Here is a 14,089-nt window from a genome sequence, read left to right on the forward strand (position 1 = left end):
AAAACGGTAAAACCCTTCTTTCACAGAGCCAATGGCTTGATGATAGCAAATTCTTGCCCTGAGAGATTAGCCTCAATATCTGGAAATGGCTAAAGGCGATTTGGAGCCACATGTGGTGGACAGGACAGCTAAGGTGTAGAGCAGAAGCAAGTCCCAGGTGGCCTGGCTGTGGAGACATATGTTCCTGCATGTATTTCTGTTTGAAGTCACCTTGGGCATAGTTTTTGAATGGCCTTTGGTAGTCTGCTCAGGAGTTCCATTTTTGTTAAGCTTTCAAATCATCTTCCAGTGGTAAGCTTGCTGACTGCATGTCCAAGGGAGAGTCCTCGCAGCTGCTACAGCCACCTTGGTGAGTTGGGCTTTGCAGTCAGCTTCTCACATCTCCATCTTTGCACAGTTAGTGCAATTTCACTTTCCCTCTCCCCTACCTTACTTCAAAGATTGGCAACAAATTTCAAGTAGTCAAGGATGCCACACCTAATAAACTACTTGTTAAGAACAATCTAATCCCAATTTGTGGGTGATCTTCTATCTTCTGTGTGAAGGAACCTATCTAAGTTGTCATTCTTCCATTTTTACTACCGAAATATCCAGCTAGCTTGTTTTGTGATTCCTATCTCACACTCTCCCAAGACCAAGAGCAATTTGATTCCATTCACTCATTACTCTATTCTCCAAATACACAGTAGAATAAACTGTATACCCTGTACCAGGCAACGTGCTGGGCTGGATGATGCATAAGCCATGATCCCTGCCTCAGGGAGCTTCTGGCACTGGAGGAGGCATGGACACATACACAGCGAAGTGTGATGCAGCATAGTGAGTGCAGATAGAGAATTATCTAAGAGATGCATGGTGGCGCAGAGGCACAGAGGGCAGGCTGGGCTCTTGCAGCAGACTGTGTTCTTGTTTGCAAATATACATGCTCTCCACTATTTCCCTACCCCTATGCATGTCAGGCTTTTCCATGAGACTTGCTTTGGCTCTTTAAGTGCTGTGAATCATTTTGAGTCAGCAGCTTTAAAAGCCAGCATATGGATTGCGATATTCTTTCCTTTTGCCCTTTGCCACGATGACTAGCAAGTATTCCAGGTTGTTCTGTTAGCCTGCTTCCTGAATGGAAGCTGACATGTGATCGTCATGTAAGAATACTCGGGAAATAAATGGTTGCTTAGGATTTGGAGATTTCAGGGCTATTTAGGATTTATGGAAATTTCAGGGCTATTTGTTACTGCAGCATACCTAGTAATTTCTGACCAATACACTTTCATTTGTCTTTATACTCCAGTGTCTGGTGCATAGCAGCCACCCTGTAAATGTTCGTTGAATGAAGAGCTGAAGGGATTACATTAGCTTGAATGAGAGAGAGAGGATGAGGAAGGGAGGCTCAGTGGTATCTGGAAAGCCTTACGTAAAAAAAATTCAGTAAGAGCTTGGCCATCACACGTGTTAGAATCTTTTAAAGCAGAACTTGACAGGAAGCTTTAAAGTGCTTCCGTCACAGTGCTTCCATCTTTCCTTATGTCTTCTGTTTGCTTCTTATGTCACCAGAACCTTACTCCACTGATTAGCCAGAAAAGAAGTGACATTAAAAAGATATTGGATAGTTCACAAAATCACTGGGCAGGGGAGTCATTGCTAGAAAAGCACACTTTCGGTTAAATTTCCAAGAATAATACCATGAAACTTTTAAGAGAAGGCAGTGTTTCCTAACTTCATTCTTAAGGATAAAAATAAATGGGTGTAAGAGACATTCAACATATAGTGGCTCAAAGAATATAGAAACTTATTTTTCTTTCATCTCAGTTCTAAGGTGAGCAGTCTAGGTCTGTGGTCATCCAGGGAACGAGAATCTTCAAAGTCATTGTTCTATCATCCCTAAGGGCATTGTCATCCTATAGGTTATCAAAGCTGGTTGACTTCCATATCTTGGTCCTAGCCAATGGGAAGAGAGAAGAGGCACATTAATGGTCTAGCTGAAATCTGAAAGTGACGTGTAACATTTCTACTTATATTTCATTGGTAAGAAGTTAGTCACATGTCAACACCTAACTGTGAGGGACATGTAGTCTGGTGAGGCAGCCATGTATCCAACAACAGCTCTATTAGAATGTGTGTAAGTCAGTTGTCATTGCACTAATGCTGAGTAATAAATGACTTACAATCCTGGAGGCTTTTAAACAACACACATTTATTCTCACTCTCACAAATTTGCACATTGGCTACTGTTCAGCTGACCTAATCTAGGCTGAACTGGAAGGCTCTGATTAAGGCTACAGGTTGGTTGGGTATGGTGCCAGCCTGTTGGTTTGATTCCATGTACATTTGTTCTGGGGCCCAGATTGAAAGGGCTGTGTCTCTTTGGGACATGTTCTTCTCATAATAGAAGTGCACAAGGGTAAGCAGAGATGTCTTGATGCCTCTGGAGACTCAGCCCAGAAATGGCACATGTCACTTTCACTTAAATTCCAGTGGCCAAAGCAAATCACATGACCAACATCAATAGGCAGGGAAAATATGCTGCCTATTCTACTGGGAGATGCTACAAACTCACACAGCAAAGATATGTGTGTAATTCTAATACAGGGAGAGTATGAATAATCTGGAACCACTATTCAATTCACATCTTATGAATGAAGGGGATAATGTATTTTGGTAGACAGCTAGAAATCTCTGCCACATCTGACCTTTTCATTCCTTGTCATTCATAGAATGTGTACAGCATACTGGGATGACTTGGAAGGAATTTGTGGCCATCAGCATGGGACTTGCTGATAAAACTCTGTATATACTTATAATGAGATTATAAGATAGATAAAATATAAGATATTAGAAAATATATTAAATATTGAACAAATATTAAACTTCTAAATAAAATATTTTTAATTTTTAATGAGAAACGAGTTCACTACTATGATCTGAGTTATTTTATTGAGGCATAATTTATACATAGAAATACAGTCATTTAAAGTGTATAATTTTATGACTTTTGACAAATTTATGTCTAACATCTTTTAGATAACAAGATTTATACTTGAAATGGATACTTTCAAAACCTGTGGAAATTTGTCATTTATAGTGATAGATTTTAAATGATAGGTTGAAATATGGAACTGCCAAAATGAGGCCATCCTTCACTTAGAAAATGGCAATTACATATGGCTCAATTTAACACAATTACATTTTGTCTAATCAAGTACAGGCATACCTTGGAGATACTGTGGATTTGGTTCCAGACCACTGCAATAAAGCAAATATTGCAATAAGGCAAGCTGCACAATTTTTTTGATTTCCCAGTGCATATGGTAGTTATGTTTACAGAACACTATAGTCTGTTAAGTGTACAATAGCATTATGTCTAAAAAAATGTACATACCATAACTGAAAATACTTCATTGCTAAAAAATGCTAATGATTATCTGAGCCTTCAGTGAGTCATAATTTTTTTGCTGGTGGTTGCTACAGCTTGGGGTGACTGTGGCAATTTCTTAAAATAAGACAACTATGAAGTTTGTCACATCAATTGACTTCCTTTCTCGATAGATTTCTCTGCAGTACACGAGGCTCTTTGATAGCATTTAATCCACAACAGAACTTCTTTTAAAACTGGAGTCAATCCTCTCAAACCCTACTACTGCTTTATCAGCTAACTTTATGTAACATTCTAAATCCTTTTTGTCATTTCAACAATGTTCACATCATCCTCACCTGAAGTCAAGTCCATATCAAGCAACCACTTTCTTGTTGCTCATCTGTAAGAAGCAACTCCTCATCTAATCGAGTTTTATCATGAGATTGTAGCAATTCAGTCAATGCTCAGGCTCCACTTCTAATTCTAGTTCTCTTGCCATTTCCTCTACATCTGCAGTTACTTTGTCCACTGAAGTCTCGAACCCCTCAAAGTCACCCATGTGGATTGAAATCAGCTTCTTTGAAATTCCTATTCATGTTGATATTTTGACCTCCTCCCATGAATCACAAATGTTTTTAATGGCACTTAGAATGGTGAATCCTTTCTAGAAAGTTTTCAGTTTATTATTCCAGATCCATCAGAGGAATCACTATGTATGGCAGCAATAGTCTTACAAATTGGATTTCTTAAATAATAAGACTTGAAAGTCTAAATTACTCCTTGATCCATGAATGGCAGCATGGACGTTGTCTAAGGAGGCATGAAAACAACATTCATCTCCACATATATCTCCATCAGAGCAATAAAGTGAAATATGCTTGTATTTAAAAATAAAGTCAAAGCTTTTTTTTTCAGCACATACAGATGTCAGCATGCTCATCTTAACAATTCACTAATAAAATTCACTAATCATCACATGAGAACCATTTGACTTTATTTTTTCCTAATAAAGGATTGGTAATTCACACAAACACACATGCATGCACACACACACGCACACACACGTGCGTGCATCTTATGTATTTTTAAATTCAAAAAAATTTTAATTTTCAATTTAAATGCAGGTGCACAAAAATGTTAGCTAGTTAAGCTACTGTATTTAAGCTAAGACTATCCTTCAACAAATCTGTAAGGTGAGATTTGTTTGCAAAAAGTCCTTATTTTGGTGCATATATTCTTGACAGCTCTCTTCTTTTGAATGCCAATATATTTTGATATAAAAAACAGTGATACTCTGATCTCATGCTTCACTGGAAACTGAAACCAGATGGACCCTAAGAGCTTGTATTTTGTTAAAATCACCATTTTAGTTTCATCATTCAATGTGCAATTTAGAGCCATAGGCAAACATTTACATATGAGAGCTTGTCTATGAATAAACAACATGTGTTACTTGAATCTCAGGGTTTCAGATAAAATTCATGTTATGTATGGCCTTCACATCTTCCTGACATTGCGACCAAATCATGAGTGCACAAACCCTTGCAGTGTTTCCATCCTATTTCTTTTCTTTTTTTCCCCCCAGATCTTCATTTATTACCTCAAATAACTAATCTGCAATAGTTTCATTTAGCACTTTGGTTCTGGAACAAATAATTTCTCTTTGTGCCTTGTAATTAGTGCTATAAATGGACAGAGTTACTCATATATGTACTTATACCAATCAATTGATAATCTTCTGAATCTTCTGAATTAGTGTGGTTTCTACATTATAGGAAATGTCATCCATGTGTCTACTAATAGTATCATCTGATGGGGCACTCCTTTCTGTTTCTTTCTTTTGCTTTTAGGGTCCCAATTAGGCTGTTGACAATTTCCATCAAAGCAGATAAACAGTGCAATTCTGTGTTTATGTGGCATTTTAGCTTCAGCAATTATTTTCATGACTTTGTAACCATGCTCTGGTATTGTTAGCAATCTCTTAAAAAAGTTTCTTTATGATTTTGTACATGTGGATGCATAAAAATGTTTTTTTGTTTAATATGTAGAAGTAGGGCTGAGGTGGTGGTGTAGTTTGCATGGTGCCATTGCTTCATTTGATAACTACAAATATGATGCTTTGGAAGAGAAGACTTAATCAGGGCAGAGAAGACAAATCAAAATTTGAGACAGCCCTTATAAATTACTGAATTAGTAATTAAAACTCTTTTTTTTAAATTGCTTTGTCTGTCTTATGAATCTGATAGCCCTTAACATTTAACTAAAAAACTTTTCATAAATACATATAAAAAGTAAATATTTAAATACAAAATATTCCATGAGAGTAGAGGCCTTCATAGCGTCAGAATATCTTTTGGTCAATATATTTTTAAGCCATCTTCATTCTTAAGAATGTTTTAAAGGGTGCCAGAAGTGCTTCTCCCCGATGGGGGCTGTTCATGGAGGTTCCAGGGTCTCCAACATTTTTCCCGGCTGTGGTTCTAAATCTGTCCAAAGCAGAGGCAGTGGAGCTTGAGGTTCTTGCTCGTGCAAATGACTAAGTACAAACTGGTGGTGGTTGGAACTGGTGATGTTGGGAAAAGCACACTGACAATCCAGCTAATCCAGAACCACTTTGTAGCTGAGTATGATCCCACCATAGAGGATTCTTACAGAAAACAGGTGGTTATAGGTGGTGAAACTTGTCTGTTGGACATACTGGATACAGGTGGACAAGAAGAGTACAGTGCCATGAGAGACCAATACATGAGGACAGGAGAGGACTTTCTCTGTGTATTTGCCATCAATAATAGCGAGTCATTTGTGGATATTAACCTCTATAGGGAGCAGATTAAGCAAGTAAAAGACCTGGATGATGTACCTATGGGGCTAGTGGGAAACAAGTGTGATTTGCCAACAAGGACAGTTGATACAAAACAAGCCCATGAACTGGCCAAGAGTAATGGGATTCCATTCATTGAAATCTCAGCCAAGACCAGACAGAGTGTTGAAGATGCTTTTTACACACTGGTAAGAGAAATATGCCAGTACTGAATGAAAAATCACCAACAGCAGTGATGATGGGACTCAGGGTTGTATGGGATTGCCATGTGTGGTGATGTAATAGGATTCTTTTAAAGAAGAGTCACTTTCAAACTGGACTGACACCCCGGTCCTGACTTCCCTGGAGGATAAATATTCCTGTTGCTATCTTCAGTCTCACAGAGAAGCTCCTGCTACTTCCCCAACTCTCAGTAGTTTAGTACAGTATTCTCTATTTGAGAAGTTAGAATAACTGCCTCCTCACTTGGCTGTCTGACCAGAGAAATGCATCTCTTGTTACTCCCTGTTATTTTTCTGCCTTGGGTTCTTCCACAATACAAACATACCTCTGGCACCCCAAGTTTTTCATCTGAAAAGCAGTTCATGTCTGAAGAAGAGAACTAAACTGCAGACGTGAAATTCTATTGAAAACAGTGTCTTGAGCTCTAAAGTAGCAACTGTTGGTGATTTTTTTTTTTTTTTTTTTTTTTTACTGTTGAACTTAGAACTATGCTAGTTTTTGGAGAAATGTCATAAATTTGTCAAGAATATGGTTATCATTGCTGTTTGGTTTGTTTGTAACGTTATCGGCTGTATTCTCTAAACTGGCATCTGCTCTAGATTCATAAATACAAAAATGAAACTGAATTGTGAGACTATCCTAGTCTTCTCAACTTTCATGTAGCTAAATCCAACTTTCACAGTGAAGTGCCTTTTTCCTAGAAGTGGTTTGTAGATTTCCTTTAAAATATTTCAGTGGAATAGATGTCTCAAAAATCTTTATGCATGAAAATGAATGTTTGAGATACATCTATGACTTATCTACCATTGAGGGAAAGCTATATCTATATGAGAGCAGATGCCATTTTGTACATGTATGAAGTTGGTTTTCCAGAGGCCTGTTTTGGGACTTTCCCAGGAAAAAGATGAAACTGAAAGGGTATGAATAATTTCACTTAATTTTTACCTAATCTCCACTTTTTTGCATAGGTGACTATCTATAAAATATATGTAGTTTATTTCCTCTGGTTTACTGATAAACCTAACACTTAATGAACTTCCATTTGTATTCAAATTTGGATCATACCAGAAAGCTCTACATTTGCAGGGGTTCAAATATTGTAAAACTCTGGTGTACTGCTATTTAATAGTTGTGATCAGTGATTTTCGAACCTCAAATATAGTATATTAACAAATTACATTTTCATTGTATATCTTAATGATGTATATGATTGCCCTCAATCCCCCTCTAACCCTACCCTCTACAACTCCCCCCACAGCAATAGGGGCTTGATTATTTCAGTTGAGTAAAGCATGGTGCTAATGGACTAGGGTCACAGTTTCAAAACTTGAACAATCCAGTTAGTATCACAGAGAAACAAATTCTTCCACATTAGCTCATTGCACCAGTAACTCCAGCTAGTAATTTTGCTGGGTGCCATAGTTAGCCTTGCAAGGAAAGAAGAGGTCAGTTAGCACCAGCCCTTTACCATGACAGGAAAACGCAGTATTTCATTTTGGCCCCATTTGGAAACTTCTGTGCTTAGAACATACTTGAGAAAACTGTAAGTACATACATACAAGGGCTATTGGCACAAGAGCCCAAGATGAGTAACTATCTTTCTCCCTAATTTGATATCAAATTAAGTGGATTTTTAAGAAAGAGAATCACATTTTTGTGCACCAGCCCTTTGGCATGACCTGAAAACTCGATATTTAAAACTTTTTTTTTAAAGCCATGTAGAAACTCTAAATTAAGTCAATATTCTTATTTGAGAATGAGGATGTCTTAGCTGAAAAATGTTTTAAATTTTCTTTATTCATAATGTTTTTTGAAGGGTTTAAAACAAGATGCTGATAAATCTGTCTAAGCTGATGAGATTGCTCAAAACAGGAAGTTGAAATTGTTGAGATAGGAATGGAAAATATAATTAATTGATAGTTATGAGGATGTGGAGGCCTGGCATTTTCATTTGCAGATAATACCCTGGTAATTCTCATGAAAAATAGACTTGTATAACTTTTGATAAAAGTCTAATTCCAAAATGGCCACTTTGTTCCTGTCTTCTAATATCTAAATACTTACTGAGGTCCTCCATCTTCTATACTTTGAATTTTCATTTATTAAGCAAATGTCATATTACCTTGAAATTCAGAAGAGAAGAAACATTTACTGTGCTCAGAGTATAATAAACCTGGAGAGTTGTGCTCCTTACTGCTAATTCTGGGAGCTTTCACAGTACAGCCATCATTTGTAAACCGAAATTCTGCTTTTCTGTTTGTACTCCTTCAGGAGCAGTGTTACTCTGTAATTTTCCTTAGGCGTATCATCTCAGTCGTTTTATTTTTAATTTTAATTTTTAAATTTTTAAATTTTTATTTTTATTATACTTTGAGTTCTGGGGTACATGTGCAGATCTTGCAGGATTGTTACATAGGTGTACACTATGCTATGGTGATTTGCTGCCTCCATCCCCCCTTCACCTACATTAGGTATTTCTCCTAATGTTATCCCTCCCCAACCTCCCCATCCCCCACTGTCCCTCCCCTAGACCCCCAACAGACCCCAGTGTGTGATGTTCCCCTCCCAGTGTCCAAGTGTTCCCATTGTTCAACACCCACTTATGAGTGAGAACATGCGGTGTTTGGTTTTCTGTTCTTGTGTCAGTTTGCCGAGAATGATGGTTTCCAGATTCATCCATGTCCCTACAAAGGACACGAACTCATCATTTTGTATGGCTGCACAGTATTCCATGGTGTATATGTGCCACATTTTCTTTACCTAGTCTATTCTTGATGGGCATTTGCATTGGTTCCAAGTCTTTGCTATTGTAAACAGCACTGCAATGAACATACATGTGCATGTGTCTTTATAATAGAATGATTCATAATCCTTTGGGTATATACACAGTAATGTGATTGCTGGGTCAAATGGTATTTCTATTTCTAGATCCTTGAGGAATTGCCACACTGTCTTCCACAACGGTTACACTAATTTACACTCCCACCAACAATGTAAAAGTGTTCCTATTTCTCCACATCCTCTCCAGCGTCTATTGTCTCCAGATTTTTTAATGATCATCATTCTAACTAGTGTGAGATGGTATCTCAATGAGGTTTTGATTTGCATTTCTCTAATGACCAGTGATGAGGAGTATTTTTTCATATGTTTGCTGGCCGCATAAATGTCTTCTTTTGAAACGTGCCTGTTCATATCCTTCACCCACTTTTTGATGGGTTTTTTTCTTGTAAATTTGTTTTAGTTCTTTGTAGATTATGGATATTAGCCCTTTGTCAGATGGGTAGCTTGCAAAAAGTTTTTTTCATTCTGTTGGTTGAAGAGGAGCTGGTACCATTCCTTCTGAAACTATTCCAAACAATACAAAAAGAGGGAATACTCCCTAACTCATTTTATGAGACCAACATCATCCTGATCCCAAAACCTGGCAGAGACAGAACGACAAAAGAAAATTTCAGGCCAATATCCATGATGAACACGATGCAAAAAATCTTCAATAAAACATTGGCAAACAGAATCCAACACCACATCAAAAAGATTATCCATCACGATCAAGTTTGCTTCATCCTGGGGATGCAAGGCTGGTTCAACATACACAGATCTATAAACGTAATCTATCACATAAACAGAACCAAAGACAAAAAGCACCTATGATTATCTCAATAGATGCAGAGAAGGCCTTCGACAAAATTCAACAGCCCTTTATGCTTAAAAACTCTCAATAAACTAGGTATCTCAAAATAATAAAGCTATCTACCACAAATCCACAGCCAATATCATACTGAATGGGCAAAAACTGGAAGCATTCCCTTTGAAATCTGGCACTAGACAAGGATGCTCTCTCTCACCATTTCTATAATATTGGAAGTTCTAGCCAGAACAATTAGGCAAGAAAAGGAAATAAAGGATATTCAATTAGGAAAGGAGGAAGTCAAACTGTCTCTATTTGCAGACAACATGATTGTATATTTACAAGACCCCATTGTCTCAGCCCAAAATCTCCTCAAATTTATAAGCAACTTCAGCAAAGTCTCAGGATACAAAATCAATGTGCACAAATCACAAGCATTCCTATACACCAATAACAGACAAACAGAGAGTCAAATCAAGAGCAAACTCCCATTCACAATTGCTACACAGAGAATAAAATACCCAGGAATACAACTAATAAAGGATGTGAAGGACCTCATCAAGGAGAGCTACAAACCACTGCTCAAGGAAATAAGAGAGACACAAATGATGGAAAAACATTCCATGCTCATGGTTAAGAAGAATGAATATCTTGAAAATGGCTATACTGCCCAAAGTAATTTATAGACTAAATGCTATCTCCATCAAGCTACCTATGACCCTCTTGACAGAACTGGGAAAAAACCACCTTAAACTTCATATGGAACCAAAAGAGAGCCCACATAGCCAAGACAATCCTAAGCAAAAAGAACAAAGCTGGAGCCATCATGCTACCTGACTTCATACTATACTACAAGGCTACAGTAATCAAAACAACATGGTACTGATACCAAAACAGAAATATAGACCAGTGGAACAGAACAGAGGCCTCGGAGGCAAAGCCACACATCTACAACCATCTGGTCTTTGACAAACCTGACAAAAACAAGCAATGGAGAAAGGATTCCCTGTTTAATAAATGGTGTTGGGAAAACAGGCTAGCCATGTGCAGAAAGCAGAAACTGGACCCCTTCCTGACACCTTACAATAAAATTAACTCCAGATGGACTAAAGACTTAAACATAAGACCTAATGCCAAACAAAACAAAACAAAACAAAACAAAACAAAAAACCCAGCACCATAAAAACCCTAGAAGAAAACCTAGGCAAAACCATTCAGGACATAGGCATAGGCAAGGACTTCATGACCAAAACACCAAAAGCATTGGCAACAAAAGCCAAAACAGACAAATGGGATCTAATTAAACTCCAAAGCTTCTGCATAGCAAAAGAAACAATCATTAGCGTGAACCAGCAACCAGGAGAACGGGAAAACATTTTCACAATTGACCTACCTGACAAAGGGCTAATGTCCAGAATCTACAAATGACTAAAACAGAATTGCAAGAAAAAACAAACAAACCCATTCAAAAGTGGGCAAAGGATATGAACAGACACTTTTCAAAAGAAGACATACATGAGGCCAACAAACATATAAAAAAATGCTCATCATCACTGATCATTAGAGAAATGCAAATCAAAACCACATTGCGATACCATCTCATGCCAGTTAGAATGATGACCATTAAAAAATCTGGAGACAACAGATGTTGGAGAGGATGTGGAGAAATAGGAACACGTTTACATTGTTGGTGGGAGTGTAGATTAGTTCAACCATTGTGGAAGACAGTGTGGAGATTCCTCAAGGACCTAGAAATAGAAATACCATTTGACCCAGCAATCCCATTACTGGGTATATACCCAAAGGATTATAAATTATTCTATTATGAAGAAACATGCACATGTATGTTCATTGCGGCACTGTTTACAATAGCAAAGACCTGGAACCAACCCAAATGCCCATTGATGATAGACTGGACAAGGAAAATGTGGCACATATATACCATGGAATACTATGCAGCCATAAAAAACAATGAGTTTGTGTCCTTTGTGGGAACATGGATGAATCTGGAAACCATTATTCTCAGCAAACTGACACAAGAACAGAAAATCAAACATCTCATGTTCTCACTTATAGGCGGTGTTGAACAATGAGAACACGTGGACACAGGGAGGGGAACATCACACACTGGGGTCTGTTAGGGGGGCTAGGGGAGGGACAGTGGGGGGTGGGAAGGTTGGGGAGGGATAACATGGGGAGAAATGCCAGATATGGGGGGGATGGAGGCAGCAAACCACATTGCCGTGTATGTACCTATGCAACAATCCTGCATTATCTGCACATGTACCCCAGAACCTAAGTACAATTTAAAAAAAGATTAAAAAATTAAAAAAGAAGAAACTATCAACAGAATAAACAGATAACCTACAGAATGAGAGAAAATATTTGCAAACTATGCATCTGACAAAGGTAATATCCAGCATCTATAAGGAACATAAACAAATTTACAAGAGAAAAACAAACAACCCTATTAAAAAGTGGGCAAAAGACATGAAGAGACACTTCTTGAAAGAAGACATTCATGTGGCCAAGAAGCATATGAAGAAAAGCTCAATATCACTGATCATTAGAGAAATGCAAATCAAAAGCACAATGAAACACCATCTCACGCCAGTCAGAATGACTATTATTAAAAAGGCAAAAATAACAGATGTTGGCAAGGTTGCAAAGAAAAGGAAACTCTTACACAGTGTTGGTGGGAGTATAAATAACCATTGTGAAAAGCAGTATGGTAATTCCTCAAACAGTTAGAAGTTACCATTCAACCCAGCAATCCCATTACGGGGTGTATGCCCAGAGGAATATACTGTAAAGCATTCTACCTACCGTAAAGACACATGCACACAAATGTTCATTGCAGCACTATTCACAACAGCAAGACATTAAATTAACCTAAATGCCCATCAGTGACAAACTAGATAAAGAAAATGTGGAATATATACACCATGGAATATTATGCAGTCATAAAAAAGAACAGGATCATGTATTTTACAAGAATATGGATGGAGTTGGAGGCTATCATCCTTTGCAAACTAATGCAGGAACAGAAACCAAATACTACATCATCTCACTTATAAACAGGAGCTAAATGAGAAGAACTTCATAAAAACTTCCCTCTTATGAGTACAAAGAGGGAAACAAAAGACACTTGGGTCTACTTGACGGGGCAGGTTGGGAGGAGGGAGAACAGAAAATATAACTATTGGGTATTGGGCTTAGTACTTAGGTGAGGTAACAGCATGTACAACAAACCCTCATGACCCATGATTATCTATGTAACAAACTTTCACATGTACCCTAAAGCCTAAAATATAAAAAGAAATCTGTAATAAACTGTGATCAATTAGTTGTAAATACTACTGCACTCAGACCAGATAATAGGCCATTTTTTAGAGCATTTTTAGGTTTACAGAAAAATTGTGTGGAAAGTACACAGAGTTTCCAGATATCCTATCCCCTTTCCCCAGTTTCCCTTATTTTAACATCTTACATTAGTGTAGCTTAAAGTCCATAGTTTATATTAGGGTTCACTATGCATGTTGCACAGTTCTGTGGGCTTTGACAAATGCATAATTTTAGGTATTCACCACTGGAGTATTATACAGAATGATGGTTTCACCATTCTGAAAATGTACTCCACCTATTCATCTCACCCCCTCTCCCGAACTCACGGTAATTATTAATCTTTTGACTGCTGTTTGTGTAGTTTTGCCTTTCCTAGCATGTTATAAGTTGGAATAATACATTCTGTAGCCTTTTCATATTGGCTTCTTTCACTTACTGATATGCATTTAAAGTTCTTCCATGTCTCTTCATTTCTTTTAATCACTGAATACTATCCCATTGTTCATGCATTTATTCACCTATTAAAGGAAATCTGGTTGCTTCCAATTTTTGGCAATTACAAGTAAAGCTGCTATAAATATCCAAGTGCAGGTTTTTGTATGGACAAAAAGATTTTCAGCTCATTTGCATAAATATCTTGTTGCACAGGTGCTATATTATATGCTAAGCTTCTGTTTATGTTTAGTTTTGTAAGAAACTACCAAACTGTCTTTCAAAGTGT

General features: G+C 37.5%; 1 protein-coding gene and 1 pseudogene across 1 annotated transcript in view; both read left to right on the forward strand.

Moving 5' to 3' along the window:
- FRMD3 (FERM domain containing 3) overlaps positions 1 to 14,089 on the forward strand; it is a 363,027-nt gene that overhangs the window by 47,998 nt on the left and 300,940 nt on the right. The gene's annotated exons all lie outside the window — the stretch shown is intronic.
- Positions 4,482 to 7,057, forward strand: LOC116559757 (annotated as a pseudogene).

Source organism: Sapajus apella, unplaced genomic scaffold (assembly GCF_009761245.1).
Source record: "Sapajus apella isolate SASKATOON/1434 unplaced genomic scaffold, GSC_monkey_1.0 scaffold24, whole genome shotgun sequence".
In the NCBI taxonomy this organism is placed as follows: domain Eukaryota; kingdom Metazoa; phylum Chordata; class Mammalia; order Primates; family Cebidae; genus Sapajus; species Sapajus apella.